Source organism: Columba livia, chromosome 7 (genome assembly GCF_036013475.1).
Source record: "Columba livia isolate bColLiv1 breed racing homer chromosome 7, bColLiv1.pat.W.v2, whole genome shotgun sequence".
NCBI classification, from domain to species: domain Eukaryota; kingdom Metazoa; phylum Chordata; class Aves; order Columbiformes; family Columbidae; genus Columba; species Columba livia.
The window spans coordinates 23,797,772-23,814,701 of record NC_088608.1 but is presented as its reverse complement, the minus strand read 5'-3'; the positions used below and the strand labels follow the sequence as shown (position 1 = coordinate 23,814,701).

At 42.6% G+C, this 16,930-nt stretch overlaps 1 long non-coding RNA gene across 2 annotated transcripts in view; it reads left to right on the top strand.

The window, feature by feature from the left end:
• LOC110355777 (uncharacterized) overlaps window positions 1–16,930 on the top strand; it is a 187,161-nt gene that overhangs the window by 42,420 nt on the left and 127,811 nt on the right. The window contains exon 1 of one of the 2 annotated variants that reach the window (XR_010473877.1): window positions 13,341–15,203. The exons of the other annotated variant lie outside the window; for it this stretch is intronic. This is a non-coding gene — a long non-coding RNA (uncharacterized LOC110355777). Of the gene's footprint in view, window positions 1–13,340; window positions 15,204–16,930 lie in introns of those variants that run through there. 2 annotated transcript variants of the gene reach the window in all.

Sequence of the window (16,930 nt, the reverse complement as noted above, 5' to 3'; positions counted from 1 at the left end):
GCGTGCTGGGAGACAGATGGGCGGGAAGAGAGGTTTCCTAGGAAAGGCAGGCAGAGCTACCGGGCGACAAGCCGCGCTCCACCTTGCGCCAGGCAGGAGCTGCACCTTCCCTGAGCACACAGGACTCTCCCTGCTTGCCCTTAACCTTCGGAAATGACATTTTCATCCTGCAAGTCAGCAGAGTGCCTAGTATTCACCGTACAAAAGACACTGCAAAATCATTTTCAAGCATTACACTGTTCCACTTGCAAGAGTCAAAGTTGTGAGAGACCACTGAAGGTGGCTAAGCTTTCATTTATTTTTTACTCTGTCTGTGGCTTTACTGTGATCTTTTGTTTTATGGCTACATTTTTAATTTTTCAAAGTCTCCTAGCAGAATAGGATCTGCCATGTTTTGGCACTAGCCAGTACAAAATAGTAGTTAATAAACTGTTCTGACTGTACTGGAGACTGTCTATACACATACCTTTGTATATGACAGCCCCCCCTGTGCCCATGGGGATGCAATCATGGCTCTCTAGGAGCCAGCAGAAATGACTTGTTTGTATCTGCTGATCTTTGGTTTGACGACAGTGTTTGTCTGGTTAATGAAATCACAGCGTCTGTGAAGCTGAGATAGGAAACAGCTAAGTGTGCCTTTTCACCTTCGTAGTGCTCAAAATATAGGAAATATTCTTGGGTTGTGGCTTATGTGAGCTACATCACATTAAAAACCCAGGTAGTTCAAAATAGAGTGAAATACCCTTTTTAGCTGGTGAAGCAATATGGCTGAGTTGAGTAAAAACCCTTGGAGGGCTACTAGGAGATTATGTGTCCTGAAGAAGTAACAGGCTTCCTTGTGGCAGTGAGAGCTGGCGTGCTGATCACCGCAAAGGCTTGATTAATGGAGTGATTAAAGCAGCAGAGGGTTAGTGCTCTGGCAGCTGGGGCATAGGAAATGGGCATGGAAACTATTGGGAGAGGGGAAATACAGAGCTCCAGAATCACAGGGCTGACTTGCCCTAGCAAACACTTTGATGTTGGAGGTGGGGAAAGATGAAACACATCAGGCAAAAAGAAAAAAAAACCCTCCCACCTCCCCTTCCCCCGTTCCCAGCCTTATGCTTACAAGGGAAAGCCCCTGACTTTTGGCTCACTTAGCACAAGGCAATAAAGCTTCCTATTACGAGGCTTCCTCTGATGTATCGTAACTGGTCTCAGGCTCCAGAAACCTGATCCCTTGGAACAAAACTTACAGTAGATGCTAATAGAGTCTCTAGCCCAGCAACGCTACACACAGCGCCCTGCATGGGCCCAGAAAAACTTCTCATTCAGTCCCATCCTTTATTCTTCAGCTTTACAACTCCCTGGCCTGTTTCTTTTTCCTAGGTTATTCCACTTTTAAACAGAGGTGAGCCAAACTCCAGGAATGAGTTCCCCCAAAGCTACAGGCTGAGTGCCAGCTTCTTTGTTTGGGTCCTTTGCAATGGCAACAAATCTATGTGTGGTTGTTTGAGTTGGTCCCATTAAAGATAAGGATCATCTGCAGAGCTGGAACCTACATCTGGAGCTAAAATTCCCAAGGCTCAAAGGGTTTAGATCAGATGTCTGGGAATGGAGCCCTCCTTCTTCGCCTTAGACATCTGATCTAAAACAACTTCAAACTTGTAACTCCTTTCAGATTAACCTCAGCTGTGAGAGGCCTGGGGATTCACGTTCTTGGCTTACTAGTATGACTTGTCCATGCCTCACATCACCACAGTTGATGAGAAATACTTTCTTTATTAACTTTCAGCTCCTGTCTCATGCATGAAGGTTAATAGCCAAGAATATCCTTAGAGAAGGTACCTTGTATTTAATAAATGAAGACCAGAATGGGGCATGAAAAAAGGAATAAAATTCACCCTCAGTCCACTAGAGGGGAGCTCCCCTCCGAGCAAAGCTGACAGCCTTCAGCCCGGCTCCAGGCACAGCCCGACAAAGCAGCATTAACCGTCTTTCCCTCCTCCTGTTATCCTCAGTGAGCTCCAATTTCTAATTTAATAACCACAACAAAAATCAAAATTCTATAATGTATCTCCCAGAAAAAGGTAGGAAAATTAGCACCCAAGAACTGTATGCATCTGAAATTGTTAGACCTTTAAACAATAGACAAATGGCCACTAAAAGATAGCATTTTAATATATAACCTGAATTAACAAGTTTAAGTCCCCTAATCTGATGTCCCTGGTATATTATTTATGGTATTTGTGGGCTACAAACATTGATATGAAGTGGATAGTTCATGTACATTATGTGGGAAGCATCTACATTATATATAATGCATCAAGAAATCTACACAGCCTTCAGCATGCCAGCTGTTTCTGTTTATGACACTGAGTTATTCATGAAATCCAGAAAGACATTTTGTAGTAAAATACACTACCTGCTTGCTTTTAAACTGCTGGAGTTGTCTGTCCAGCTAGCTAAATAATTAAGGGAGTGATATGAAATTAAATATCACATTTCAATCCACCTTTTCCCTTCAACAGTTCTTTCTTGTAAGAGAAGTCGGGAACTAGAGAAAAATATGACTCACAGGGGCTGTTTAGGTGTTGCTATCATATATACAGAAGGTAAAGAGAATGATAATATGCCTTTCCTGTCTGTAATAGTGTTCACTGTAGCAAACCTTCCTGCTTGTTACAGTAGAGTAAATGGGGTGTTTAATTTGGGATTCAGTGCAGTCTGGAATCAAGGTGCAGCAGTTTTATTACAGAATACAATTTTATCGAAGGCTGAAGATTTTAATTCCACCATACATAGATACATACATGGAAGTTCTGCTTTGCAGCTACAAGCTAATACACACACAGAGTTCTTGTATGTTAAACATGCTCTCTGATTTTTCAGTTTGAAGGAACCAATGGACTATTACATGTTTCTGCATTTTCTAATACACTGAGAAACCTTGTTAGAGTACAGTCTCCTCCAGCCATCAAGAAAAGAAAACACACACGCATTCAGAAGGAGCAAGTGCTATTTTTCATTTCCTCTTTAGCTTTTTGACAGTACCCGCAATGTCTCCAGTTCATGACCCCCAGAAAGAAGCTTTTGCATTTGGAAAATATTTTCTTTGTTTAGCTTTTTTCCGGCAAACAGCAGCATACTCCACCCCCCTTCCCCAGAAAGGTGTTTATATCATGTAATCATTTCTCCTTTATTTAGTCTGAATCTTAGGACAGAAGTCTTTCAATAGAATGATTTTCTGGCAAGGCCACAGTATGATGTATATATTTGGAAATCAAATTATTTAGAATTATGACCATGTCATCAAAATAAGCTGTTTTGAAATGCACTGCTAGCTCTCCAAACAGATTGTATGAGAAAAAAATTGGATAACACTTGGCTTGAGCGCTTAAAAGTCAGTAAAATCAAAACACTAGGGACCGTTTCATTTCATTTTCGGCAAAATACAAATGTACTTCCACCCACCCGGGGGCTGCGGGCAGCGAGGAGCCTGAGCCCCAGGGCCGGGGCCAGGACCAGGCCAGCCCACTCCGCACCAGCCGGCAAGTGGTGCCCGCAGTTTAAGGACATCTGCCTGCTTATTTTTTCCCCCAAATATTTAGAGAGAGATAAATAGCATGGGAGCAGGAATCCTGGCTCAGGCCGTATATTTAACACCCGCAGACCAAAAAATGTAAAGCTCTTACAGACCCTGGTACAATAAACCTGGCTTTAAGAGCCTTGTTATTCCTAGATTTAATAGCTTGGCATTTTTTTTTTTTTCTATTTACAACCCTTGCAAACCAAAGACAGAAAAATAATATTGTTGTGTAGACCATAAATACTGTTGCTGTGGATCTATTTTATCTGGGGGGAAACTACACATAGATTCTCAACTGCTGGCATATTTTGCATCGTCCGTATTTACTGGCACGCTGTGAAGCTGCTTTCTCCAATGCACTACGGTAGCTGCGTACCTGCCTGAAAGGAAATCATTTCTTCACAGGCAAAAGACGATACTCATTCTTCTGTGGGTAATCACCGCCGATTTCCATTTCGTTAGCATTTTCCTAACCCTCTTTTGTGGTGCTCTTTGATACCTCACTAGTGGTAGCCCAAGGTCACTGCCTGCTTTGGCTGCCGTTATGCCAGCAAAATATTTACACTGCAGTGTTGGATAAACTGTTTGTGTCCAACTATTAAAAGAAAATTAGGTTGAACACATCTCTTATGCGAGAGAGATACTGACAGTCCAAGTATTAACTCCTTTATTCACATATGCACATAGCTTTAAAATGAGCTAACCCCTAGATCTTGCCAGTGACCTCAGCCTTGATCTGGAGAGACCATTTATTCACGAGCAAAACATTCATTCCCCATACAAACTGGTCATGGGACTACTGCCTGCGTGACACTTAGTCCCCTATTAGTATAAACACCCAAGACACAAAATTACTGAGATTTTGTCCTCTTACCATTTGCAGTTGTATGTCATGCACACAGCACTGCGGCTGCTCTTGAGGAACTTTAAATTAGAAATCAGCCTTTAGTGGGGTTGTGGATCTCTCTGAGGAATTACAGGCAGTTCTGAGGCAACCGAGGGCCATGAACGAGAGACAGGCACAAAGCAAGCACCAGCGAGAGAAACTGGCCTTTTTCTAGCTGGGCCGAGGGCATTTTTCATGACCGCACGAGTGTATTGCAGGTCCCTGTATATCAAAATCAAAGGAACCACCATTTTGCAGCCCCCACACAACAGCGATAAAATGGTGGTTCAGAAGCGCTGGCACACTTGACTCGGAACTGGAGTTCCTCTGTTCACTCAACAGCCCCCCTCTTTTTAAAATTATTAGGAAATGGCAATAGATTTTAGATTAGAAACGAGACAGGAAATGAGGGGAAAATCCTAATGTGCATCTGGAAAACACACAGGGTAAAAATTAACCTTGAAGCTCAAAGAAAACAATGGATATGTACATGTGAAAGCAGTCTCCATTTGAATTTTCTAATAACTGTAAGGTGTATCTTCATCTTAAAGCTTGTAACTTCAGGAAGATTTAATACGATATGTGCTGCTGTGATGCCGCAGAAGCCAATGAAGTATTTTTAAAAATAAAACCATATAGCAGAAATAATTACTTTCAACTCTGAGCCGGCATTAGCCCGGCACTGCAAATGATGAACCTTGCTTTATAAGAAGGAGACTTTTAATATGATGATTTGGCAATTTGGAGGGATGGTTATTTTCATTTTAACAGGCCTGTGCTTAGCACAGGTCCCCTTGGGGATGTAATGAAGGTTAACAACTTACATGTGGGGAGAAGGGATTTTAGTGATTAGGGAAATTGCAGGCTCCAGTTTATGTGAGCGAGTATGTGACAAAGAGAGAGAGAGATTCCTCCCCATTTCAGACGCTGCTGAAAAAAAAAAGTGTGTAAATGTGAGACATTTCTGGGGAAAACCCATATGTAATATAGATAGCAGACCATCAGGGGCTGCACTGAAATGGTACATACTGGCCTCCGGACTCTTTGCTGTGTCAGATCAGGTGTCAAAGCAGGGAGAGGCACAGATCACTTCCAACAGTGCATCAGCATGATATGTCTCACCAAAAGTCTTGCCTTGACAAAACAGTGTAGAAGTGTAGATCACGTGTTGGGCTCAAGCAGTCACAAAACTGGCAACTTAGAGAGGCAGAACTTACCCTCTTTCGTGTCTCTAATCCAGTAATGTTTTTCCATCAAACTTCTTATGTACTCCATGCGAACTGAATTCAAAGCTCAGAAGAGACTCCAGCTGAATTTTTTTGCTGTAAAGTTTCACTTTATAGGATTTGTTATTAAATTACTTTATAATTGTTTCGGTATTGAACAGCAAATCAGAACTCTACTTCCAACCAAAACCAGCTGTCCACTTACATTTCTGTGCATTCTTGACCCAGTGTGACAATTACCAGGGGATAAACATCCCTTTACAATATTGAATGCTGTTCTGTGCCTGGACATTCAACAATATTCATTGGCCCATATAACTTAAACAAGAGCAGTTTGTTAGCCTAATAAATCCAAGATTTGGGTTGAGAAATAAAGGTGCTGTCAGTAGCCCTTTAGCCAGATAATAGAAAGGGGATTATGTGATTATTCTGTCAAAAAATTAGGTTTCATGCTTTTAATTGGCATCATATCCTGTCATGAGTCTGTAGGGTTTAAATCACAGTCCACCATGTTAGAGTGAGAAGGAAACCTAATAGTAAATCCTTTCATCCCAGAGTGTGTAGGTTTTCTATATGAAGTCCTAATTTCTGTTAAAATACTTCCAAAGAAAGACAACAGGAAACAGTAAACATGACAACACCACAGATATACTTTTCTGATGCACTATTTCTGTCAGCGTTCAAAGAAGAAGTAGTATGGGCTGGAAAGGAAACTGCTGTATCATTAAAACGCGAGCAGGCTCAAACAGCCACCCTTTTGTAAAGTGGCCCCCCTCCCCACCGCCTCTCATAAATCTTGTTTCAAACTGGGCTAAAGCCATGGATTGACTTTGCCTCTTGCAGTAATGGCTTGAAACTGTTGAGCATCACAGTTCTGCGTTCAAAGGCAACCAGGAGTATTTAAAAACAACTTCTGGTGCAGGATGCAATTATAACTGACAGCCAGATGTCTGCCCTGTCTGGTACAGCACGCCTAGAAGAGATTGCAAATGGTCTTGAGACCTTTGGATCTAAACAGTGCGTCCAAGTGAGTGATACACAGATAAACAACAATACCACAAATCACTGACACCAGCCAAAGGGTTGCTGGTACTGATAAAGACGTTAGATGTCGGGAAGCGGCTGACCCTTCCACCCTCCCCTCTCTTAATTTTTTTACTGTGCCAAAACCAAAGTATGTTAGTGGAAAAGGACTCAGGCCACAAAGTGTGTTTATATATCCACTGCCAAAAGTTCATCTTCTGAGGAAAGTCCCATCAGTAATTGTTTAGTTTACAAAGGTTAACTGGACTGTAGTGAAAGATATTTGATATTTTGGTTAAATTATATGTCTGGAACATTTGCTGCAAGTTCTAGAATATGGGGTGTTCTTCCCAGGTGTATTACCTACTGAAAACATTTTAAAATAGATTAACACTAAAAATGGACCCTCTTCTCTCCATGTCAAAGTATGTTTCTCACAGTACTTGTAGGAATGTATAGAGATTTCTCTCTCTTTACACAGCATCCTGTCTTATGTATCTTTTTTGAAGTGTGTACACAGACCTACTGCCTTAGTGAGCACGGGCTTATGTGGAAGTACAGTGACAATTGTAAAAAGCTTTTGGGAAATCAGCAGAAACTACTTATCTTCATATCCTTTCCTATATTCACTATGACACCAACCAACTCAAAGGCTTTAGAAGTAACTGAAAAGCTTCCTTTGATTTTCCATGGGCAGTGGATCAGGCCCTACCTGGCTCTGGTGACATTTTTAAAAGGATGTGTTGTTAATCTGACACATATTCACCATATCACAATGTTAGCCTATGGGGCAATGGCTAAAGAGTATTTGGGCAGGAAAAATTTGAAGCAGTGAGGGCAGACAAATAATGTGAACAAAACATAGGCTAATTTTTCAGAGACTTTAAAAATAAGTGTTTAATTTGATTTGCCTTTACAGTCACCTTCCTGTGATATTGTTACTGTCTTTTTAAAATGTCTTACTGATACAAATTTTATCTGTTTGGAGTTATCTTGTGTTTTGTAACAGGATTTTGTAGAATTTTTATATATAAAACAAAAGCAAACGAACAAAAACAGAAGCTGTCCAGGAGACATCTTTTTCTTATATCCCAGTGAGAAAATTCACTGCATCACTTTATCACAGCTCTTCAGTGTGTCACAAAGACAGTTCTATGCAATATTATTAGAACGAAAGATAAGAGACTCCATAATACAAAGATGTCATCAGTGATGGGAAAATTCCAATTTTGAAAGAAGATTCAATTCCAAATATCAATCTTGAAGGATTTAGTATCTTGAAACATTTTTCAGGTTGGTTCAATGTCATTGTGATAAAAAGGATGTCACTTAAATCACAGCAACCTGGCATGCAAAGCTGTCCTGCTGGATGTGTTGCCAAAACTTTTTTCACAGAAGTCTCATTGCAACTAGTCTAAAAATTGACCAGGCCCTTGCCCGTTCCTTGAGCCAGACTTACTTATGGACTTTATGGTGAAGGATGACCAAAACCTCTCTTTGTAGCCTCCATTCCCTCGTTGGCTCTCAGCCCCTTCTGCTTGACTCCCATTCCCACAACCAGTGCTACTTGTTTGGCCATCACCATCTGGGGCTCTACTGCAGTTGAGCCCCAGACAACGCTTACTGCTGTAAATTTTTCACTTTATGGGCAATAATTTCGCAAAAAAAAAAAAATTGTTCTTACCCTTAGGGCATGAGAGACTTGAGCTAGGATGTGTGAACAATGTGAGAAACTAGAAAGGCGTTTTTTCACCGAAGGTTCTGTAAAAGGTGGAGTGGAAGTGGCCGCAGCAGCGAGGCTCGAGCCCTGCTGCAGCACATGCTGGCTGGGGTGCAGACCTGCCCTAGCACACTTGCAGCCAGAGAGAAAAGGCCCCAAACTTGTGCTACGCACCAAGAAACTGCTGCATTAGTAGAAGTGTTAAAGCATTGCAAACCACATCTTTTTTAAGTGGGAGCAAAGATAAGGGCCATAGAATTCCCGAATTAAAATAAAAAGTTGCCAAGAGTATGGGTGAGAGAGGAAAGACTGTCAGGTTGGAATCTTCTGTGAAAAGCCAGATCACACAGAGGGAGGGACGTAGGGGCTAGTCATGGCCATGTTTTGGCCAGCATCAAAGTCTGGGGAATAATTCATGAGAGGCTCAAGAAAGCCTCTTGAGTCCTCTTTAAATCAAACCAGCACATGAACAAGTGCTGAGGTTTAAGCATTCCAGTTTCTTCTTCAAGTTTGTCATTTTAATAAGCTTTGAATGCTCACATAGCCCAAATCCATTTTGATGTGTGGGATTTTGTTTAATTTGTAATACTTTTTAAAGCTAATGATTACTGTGTAATATTATGTATGGGACTCTTCTTGGAGACAGCCTTTATTTACATGAAAAACTTAGAGAGCTACTGCAGGTGTAACATATTGGTTGTTACTGCACTTCTGAGTGGCATTTTAAGATCCTGGTAATTCTCATTGGTATGGGAGATATTTATATCTCCTCACCCTTGCCTCAGAGTACATCAGGAAAGCAGTGCACACAGATCAAAAGGAAAAAAACACTGGAAGTAGTACCAGCCCTCCTTCTCCCCTGCAAACCATTCCAGCAGGATGGCTGGGACTGTGCAAGGAGAGAGAGAGAAGCAAGGTGGTCTGAGAGACCAGGATGGGCTAGAGACAGTCTCCATAGCGCTCTCTTAAAGGCAGAATTTGGATCAAAAAGATGATGCTTGAAATTGCCACTGGCCCCAGCCACGCAAACGATAGCAGAGCTGCCTCTCCAGCTCTGAGCTAAAGGGAGAGGCAAGCTGATTGCCCAGGCCTCGCCGTGCACCGGCTGCATTGCAGACGCTGCTCCTGACAGCCCTGGCTCCCACACGTGCACTGCGCTGGCCCACCCATGACATCCCAGCTTAATCCTTCTACCAACAGCTGCTCCTGGCACCCGCGTGCCCATGAGACCTGCACGCTATGTATCCTCCCCGCAGGGCCTCGTTCCTGCCATGCCATGTTCTGCACAGGCAAGTGTGGGCAGTTTGCTGTAGGAGATTTTGTGCCACCTGACTTACTGTGCTTAAGAGCGAGGCTGGTAACCTGAGGGGTGGGAATTCATCTTCCTCCTTTGCCATTCAAATCTGTGAAGCCTTGGAGGTACCATTGGAACTCACAAGGATGCTTTATGCAGGTAAGGATGAAAACAGAAGGCATACAGATTCTATGAGAACAAAGCATCTAGTGGGATTTTTCTAGGAACCTGAATACCTTCAAGTTGAGTGCCTCAGTTTCTCCTCCGGAAAATGGTAATAAAGATAATTCTGTACCCAGCAAATTGCAAGGTGCTCTCCTGTGGTAGTAAACAGAGCAGCACCTGGGCACCCCAGGACTTCCCAGCTCTGGGAGCACTCTTGCCGTGTTTGTTATTCCTGCCAGTGCTTCACACACAGAAGGCACGGGGCAGATAGACAACAGGGGTGTTAAACAGTAAAACAGCTCCTAATCCCTACATGTTCAGCAGGAATTGTACAGCAGTTTGGTAGGACTTTCCAGTATAAGGTGGGAAGTTCTCCAGTTGAGTTTGCTGTTTGTAATTCCTCCAGCTAAGAGTTACACCTCGAGTTCCTTGTAGTTATTCAGAGTCGGGTGTTTCAAGGCAGTCATGTTAGACTCTGTTTCTGTATTACTGTGGTTACAGTTAATAAATTTGTCTCCATAATTTACCAGGAAACAGACAGTAAAGAAATGTTAACATTTTCTTGAAAACTGGTAATGAGATATATATGTACTGCAAATAAAGGAGTAGAAAAATGGGACTAAGCCAAAATAATAAAGAACATTAAATGATTCCATAACTACCACTCAGTTTAAGAACTTAAACTACGTTGCATTATAAATGATAGCTATGTTCCTAAGCAAGAAAGCAAATCCCAAGCTCTGTCTTAAGAACTATAAATGCTGTCCCTTTCTGGTTTCAGCCATAAAACCCATAGTCTGGAGCTATTGCTTACTCCCTGGGAAGGGTTTCTGGGCTTTCACAATTACCACATTCATCAGCGAAATTTGGGAGCCAGTTTGTACTTCAGATTAGAGTTCAGAAAGTAAATCCAAGGATGTGGGTAGTATTGAGTTAGATAGGAGTTTCATTGATTGAATAATCTATAGCTGCAGAAAGTACAGCTATTCTTCTACCGAGTTTCACTTATCTGACTTTCTTCTGAGGAAAGCTTTTATGGGGTACATCTATCAGTGTGGACACAGAGGCGCAATGCTCATTGGCCTATGTCCAATTAAACTATAATAAATCTGCAATGCGGGTAGCGTTTCAACTGTCTTATTTTTATACACTTTAAGTTTATATAATTATCTTCATGTACTTTCATGCTTTTCTACATCTGCAGTATACTAACTTCTGTAGCAGAGGACTACATGGGAAAGAAAAGGCTGGAGTTTTTATAGGAATTCGTGGTTTTTCTCCATTTCATGACCTACTCAGGAGCTCCAGCCTCACTCCCAAGCCACACCCCCTCCCCGCCCCAAGCTTCAGGAATTTAATAAAAATCAATGAGACATTTTAATTAAACTTTACTGGTGTTTTCTCTCTTCCCTTGAACTCCCTGGAGTGCCCCTCTGGAAGACCTGTCTTGGAAGACCCCATTACCTAGGTATTAGGCATTAATTTGGAAGGTGGCAGTTGTGGGCTCAAATCCATGCTTGAATTTACAGAGGAGGGATTGGCTTAGGGTCTCCCGAATATCACTGGACTATATTAGTATCTAATGTACAGGAACCGGACCTTCCTTCTCAAGTGATAGCTCCTGAAAGCAGGCCCATTTTTTTGTTACATTTTCTCCTGATTTGTGAAACGGCACCTATCAACAGGCAAATGATTTGCCAACCAAAAAATAAAAATAATAAACAGGCCTGAAAAAGTACCTATCACCTACTTTGCCAGCAGTTTTGCAAAAAGAAAACTAAAGACCTGATTGAAGTCCCTTTAACAGATTTCAGAAAGGGGTATAGTTGAATTTGTGGCTTTATCATCAACCTTAACTTTGTTTGCAGATGTTTGAATGGGATTTAGCTGCACAAATCCCACTCTAATCCATAGGAGTTCTGTGGCTAAAACCCAAATGGCTCCCACAGAACATCCTGTCTTCCTTAATTATAGACTTCTGGATGGATTTTCATACTTCATTATTTTTGTAGTTGTTTTGATAAAAAATGCTGTTGGCATGTTGCATGTAGATATGCGTATGATAAACTGTTACCCTGCTGTTATTCATCCCATCAGTCTGTAGCATACCATAGTTCAGCTTTGTGCTTTTGGTAGTACAAAGTCATTACAAACCTCTTAGGTAAATGCCTATTAATAACTAATTAATTAATCATGACTACATTTTTAGTCTCATTGTGGACAATGGCACGGCTCCCGCTGACTTGAATAGATGTAGGATTTGGTCCATTCAAATGATTAATATGTATCTTCTCATTTTCACCAGTGTCAATAGATTCAGTGATGTGCTGTGTGCCACAAATACACTGCATCTCACTAGTGCACCTACTTGGTGGCCTGTGAAAGAGAATAACCAGGCCAGAACCAGGGGCTATATGTAAATACAGTAAGAGTGCTCACAGATTTCCTCTGGACCCATGTTCCCCATGTCTCTAATAGCATCTTCTGGCCATCCTCACTGGAAGAGAATGTCTCTCCCCATATAACTGACCTAACCATGCCTGTTGGGGTCTGAGGAACCTCTACTGGGGCTGGCATTTGTGCATGCTGGGGACAGGGCTGTCCCTCATCATGGTGCTCCCTTTTATTATTCCACCAAGGTTGTCCAGCCAGGACGTTCTCGGCAGCCCTGCACACCTCAGCTAGGTGCCAGAACAGGTCCACTTAGTGAATCCTGCCTCTCTGTTTCCATGATGGTGAGAATGTCATACTTGCTTCCTCAGGCCTTTTCTGATGTTCCAGGAAAAAAGTAGAGCCCTCAGGAAAGGGTTAAATTAGTTGCATGCTTCATTGATTAAATAATCTGTGGCATGTTTACGTATTTATACTCAAGGCATTTCTAAGTTGGCTCTTTCTCTCAAAAGAACAATAGCAACGCTCCTCTTCCAAGGTTAACAGTTTCCAGTCCATCACTTCTTTCATCACATCATTTCATCCTGCAGGTTTCCAGTTTGATGGCTGATAAAGGTTTAAGAAGTTTAAATTGACCTTGACCTGCAAACGTATGATCTACAGTAGATGATATTGTTCTGGAAAAACAAAACTTCTGTCCTGAAGCTAAACTGCATTTAATGATTTATATTACTTCTCCTGCGCCAGGTTCTGGTGTATTTACTAACACTGTACATTATTTTAACTCCTCCAAAACCCCATTGATTTGGGAGGCACTCATCCAAGGTGAGGCAGATTCACAATATGAATGAATATACCAACATGTGGTCCACTAATCTGTTGTCGTGATTTTGAAGATAAATTCTTTGATCACTTCTTCAGGTCTGTTTGTAAAGTCCTTGCAAATTATTCAAATATTTTTAAACTACACAGATAGTACCTGTTTTCTTTAAAATAAATCCCTATTGGCAGTATCACAAGAGGCCTTGGAATATGTTACATGTGGTTGTGCTGGAAGAAAAAAGCCCTTCTACTTCAGAAATTGTGAAATATATTTGAGTTGCAGACTTCAATGGGGCAGGTTTTAAATCACAATGAAATAAGCAATTAATTGTAAAATGATGAAGGAATGTCTTGATGGTGTCCCTGTGAAGCTTAAAAGTTTGGAACAGACAAGACTGGCACTGAAGCGCTCCTGGTATCATTGCTGCCTTGTATCTTTTTTGGCATGCTCTATAGGAAAGCACAGAGAAAGAAAAATATGAAATTGAACATGGCAAATTTAATTATAAAACAAAGCCACCCACCTTGCTTTCAGGGTCAGGAAGTATAATCGCCTCCTTTTGACGCACGAATGAGTTTAACAACATATGTTAAATGAACAGTTATTTAAAATAAAAGGAAATGACCTTAAAAACAGCTGCAGTATCTCAGGCTGTAGCACCGACAGCAGTGCAGAAAAACAGCCCATTGTGGAAGGAAGACACAGGCATAAACGAGAGCACTCCCGCAACCCGACTCTTGCAAAGACAAAAGCAAAAAGCAATCATTTCACAGAACACTGTAAAATATCTCGCTTAGATTTGGTCTCACCAGCTTGTTCTGCTTCTGATTTCTTATTTATGTTTGTTTATTTTGGTCTTTCTTTTTCCTATTTATTTATTGTTTGGCTGCAAGACCAAATCCTCATGCCCAAAGCCACTGTTTGCTGCACAATGGTACGACGACATTGGGTGTATTCCAGAAAATCGTATTTTAATGAATGTCACAAGCAGTGAAAACACCAGAGCAAGCACATCAGCACTAGTTGCACCCCTAAGAATAAAAAGAAAAAAGCTTTTTGCAACAGAATAAATCCATTTTTCTGGAAAGCACTCAGAATCACATGACCAAGCGCAGAGCCTTTATGACAGCGCAGAACCAGCCTGCAATGGGAAAGAAATTAAGCAGGTCTGCCTCCTCCTCGCACACGCTTTTTAGCCTGTCGACGGGCTGCCTGTCCGTATCCCTCACAGCGCATCTGTAGAGCCATTAAATTGGATAATCCCTCTGGCCTTTGATACATTTCTGGACATGATTATTTCATTACTTGCAGTATATCAGTAGGATCATAATAAAAAGGACTTCTGACAACCTGCCAAGAGTTTTGTGGCCTTGTAAACACAAAAGTGCTCTAATAAAATTTTATTAAGTGTTAAAAAGTCATAAAAAGTGAAATAACATAAACTACAAAATTTACTGTCCTCAGCAAATGCTGAAAATATCGTCCATAGTAAAATTAAATTAGCATGTAATAGCGCGGCAGTGTGGAGTGGGTTTGAAAGAGAATGCAGAAAAAAAAACAAAGGAAAAAAATAAAGAAAGATTGCACTTGAACGGAATGTGGGCCGCGGGGGTTCGCTTTATGGCGATCCCCGCGGGTTCTCGGGGGCCGCTGGGGATGCACACGCGGGCGGGTGCGGGTCGGGGCGCGGGGCGCGGCGGGAGCGCGGCGCGGGGCGGCCGCCAGGCGGCGCTGTGGGAGCGGGAATGCGGCGGCCCCCGCGCCGCGACCCCCGGCGCAGCCCCGGCGGCCGCCGGGAGCGCTCCCCCACCCCAGAAATGAGCCATTTACAGGGATTTTGGCGTTTTCTTGCGAATCAAAAAAAAAAAAAAAAATGGAGCGAGGAAAACAATGCGGGTAGAGCTGGGCTGGAAGGCGCCTGGCGGGGCAGGCAGCGGCGGAGCGGGCTCCCGGCGGCTTCGGCCGCGCCGCTCCCCGCCGCCGTCCCGGCTCCGCGCCCCCGCGCCCGGGGCAGGGGCAGCGGCAGGGGCAGGGGGTCCCGCGCCGGGGGCGAGGCGGCAGAGAGTGCGCGCCCTCCGTGCCTCCGGGGGCCCGCAGCAGGAGCCAAGTAAGTTCAACCGTTCCTTGCCGTCGGTGCTGTGGAGGGAGAAGGCACGAACGGACCGGGACAGGGACAGCACCGCCGCACACGGCAGCGGCGTAGCGGGGGGGCACGGCGGGGCGGGACAGCACGGGCGACCGCCGTTCTCTGCCGTGCCGTCCCGTGGACACTGTCCGTGCGCCGGGGCGGAGGCACCTCTGGTATCGGGCTGGCTTGGGCGCCGGCAGCGCCCGGCTGCTGGGTTGTGGGCACGGAGGAAGTGGATGAGGCGGCGATGGCAGATTCTGGTGGCATCACTCCCCCCTCGGGATGTCCGTCCTTCGGGGCTGCACCAGGATTGCCCTGCGGTTGGCCGGGAAGGAAGCGACTGCGCTCCCGTCAGATGGAGCCGCTTGGCAAAGCTGCCCGAAACTCAACGCGGGGGACGGAGGGGGAGCGGAGAGGCTATAATAGTAATAAAACAAGGAAATTGACTTCAGGATTGTGGGTAGAAAATATTTTAAGTTTTATTTTATTCAGGTGAAGAGGATAACTGATTCTCATGTGGCAAGGCTGATGTTCAAGGCCAACTACTGTACAAAAAATAGTGACTCGGTCTCTAAGCCTGGCTTGTCTTTGAGCCTGGGCTGGTGCACGCTGTAAAAGCGGACCAGAAGTGCAGCCAATGCAGCCCCGACTGGGAGCAGGCACTGAGGGATCTTTAGACAAAAACTAGCTTAAAGATATACAGAATATGAGCAGGAACAAAGAGCTTTGTTATCACTAAGGGGAAAAAAACAACCAAACAAAAAACACCCTCTGAAGTTATTTTTAGTACATGTTCTAACAACTTTAAGTAAACTGCACTTTAGTAATTTGGGATCTATACACTGAATTCAGATAGGGTTAAAAAGAAAAAAAACATAAACAGCATTTTTCTTTGAGTCATATAAATTAGTGGGAAAGTTGTAGGTATAGTGTAAAGTAGAGCTTGCTTTAGCTTGACTGTCTTAAATTAAGACTGGTTTCTAAAAATAGGTATTTCTGTTTGTACATAAAGTTGGCTGGACCTGTGTGCATATGCAGACCATACAGCCATAAAATGTATATTTATCTAACTGATTCAAAACTTGTAATTTTTATATACCCTTATGTTCATCAGCTCTGATTAATTTAATTAGGATATTACTGTGTAATTCATATATCTATTTACTTTTAAAATACAGAAATAAAATACATTTCAATAAATAGCAAAAAACTTTGTTTTTCTGTCATCTCAGATTTGTATATAAATCTTCAATAATCTTAAACCAACGACTGCAATTAATAATGCTCACAGAAAGAAGTTGTACTTTTTAAGACAAAGAAAATGGCCACATCACATTGTTTAATGCATTTTTTAAAAATCTGAGCTCTAAACCATCCATGGAAATGCACAAGTGTTCAATGAATGCTAAATAATTATTTTCTTTGCCCTATAATGAAATTTTCAGTCTTCTGTCACCAGATATAATGTAAAGACTGCAAAAATTCAAGTAGAAAGTGTAGCAGCAGTGTGATCAAAGCTTTGAACTTATACGAATTAAAAAGTCAGTGAAGCATTACAGAATTCCACATACATGTGGCTAAGGTATGTGTGCCTACATAACTTTGAAGAGTTTTTAAATGAAATGAAAGGGTTGGGGAGGTAGTCTGCATTACTGAAAGGCTCTTGAGGATCAATTTAATATTTGTTGGATTCTGGGAACACTCTT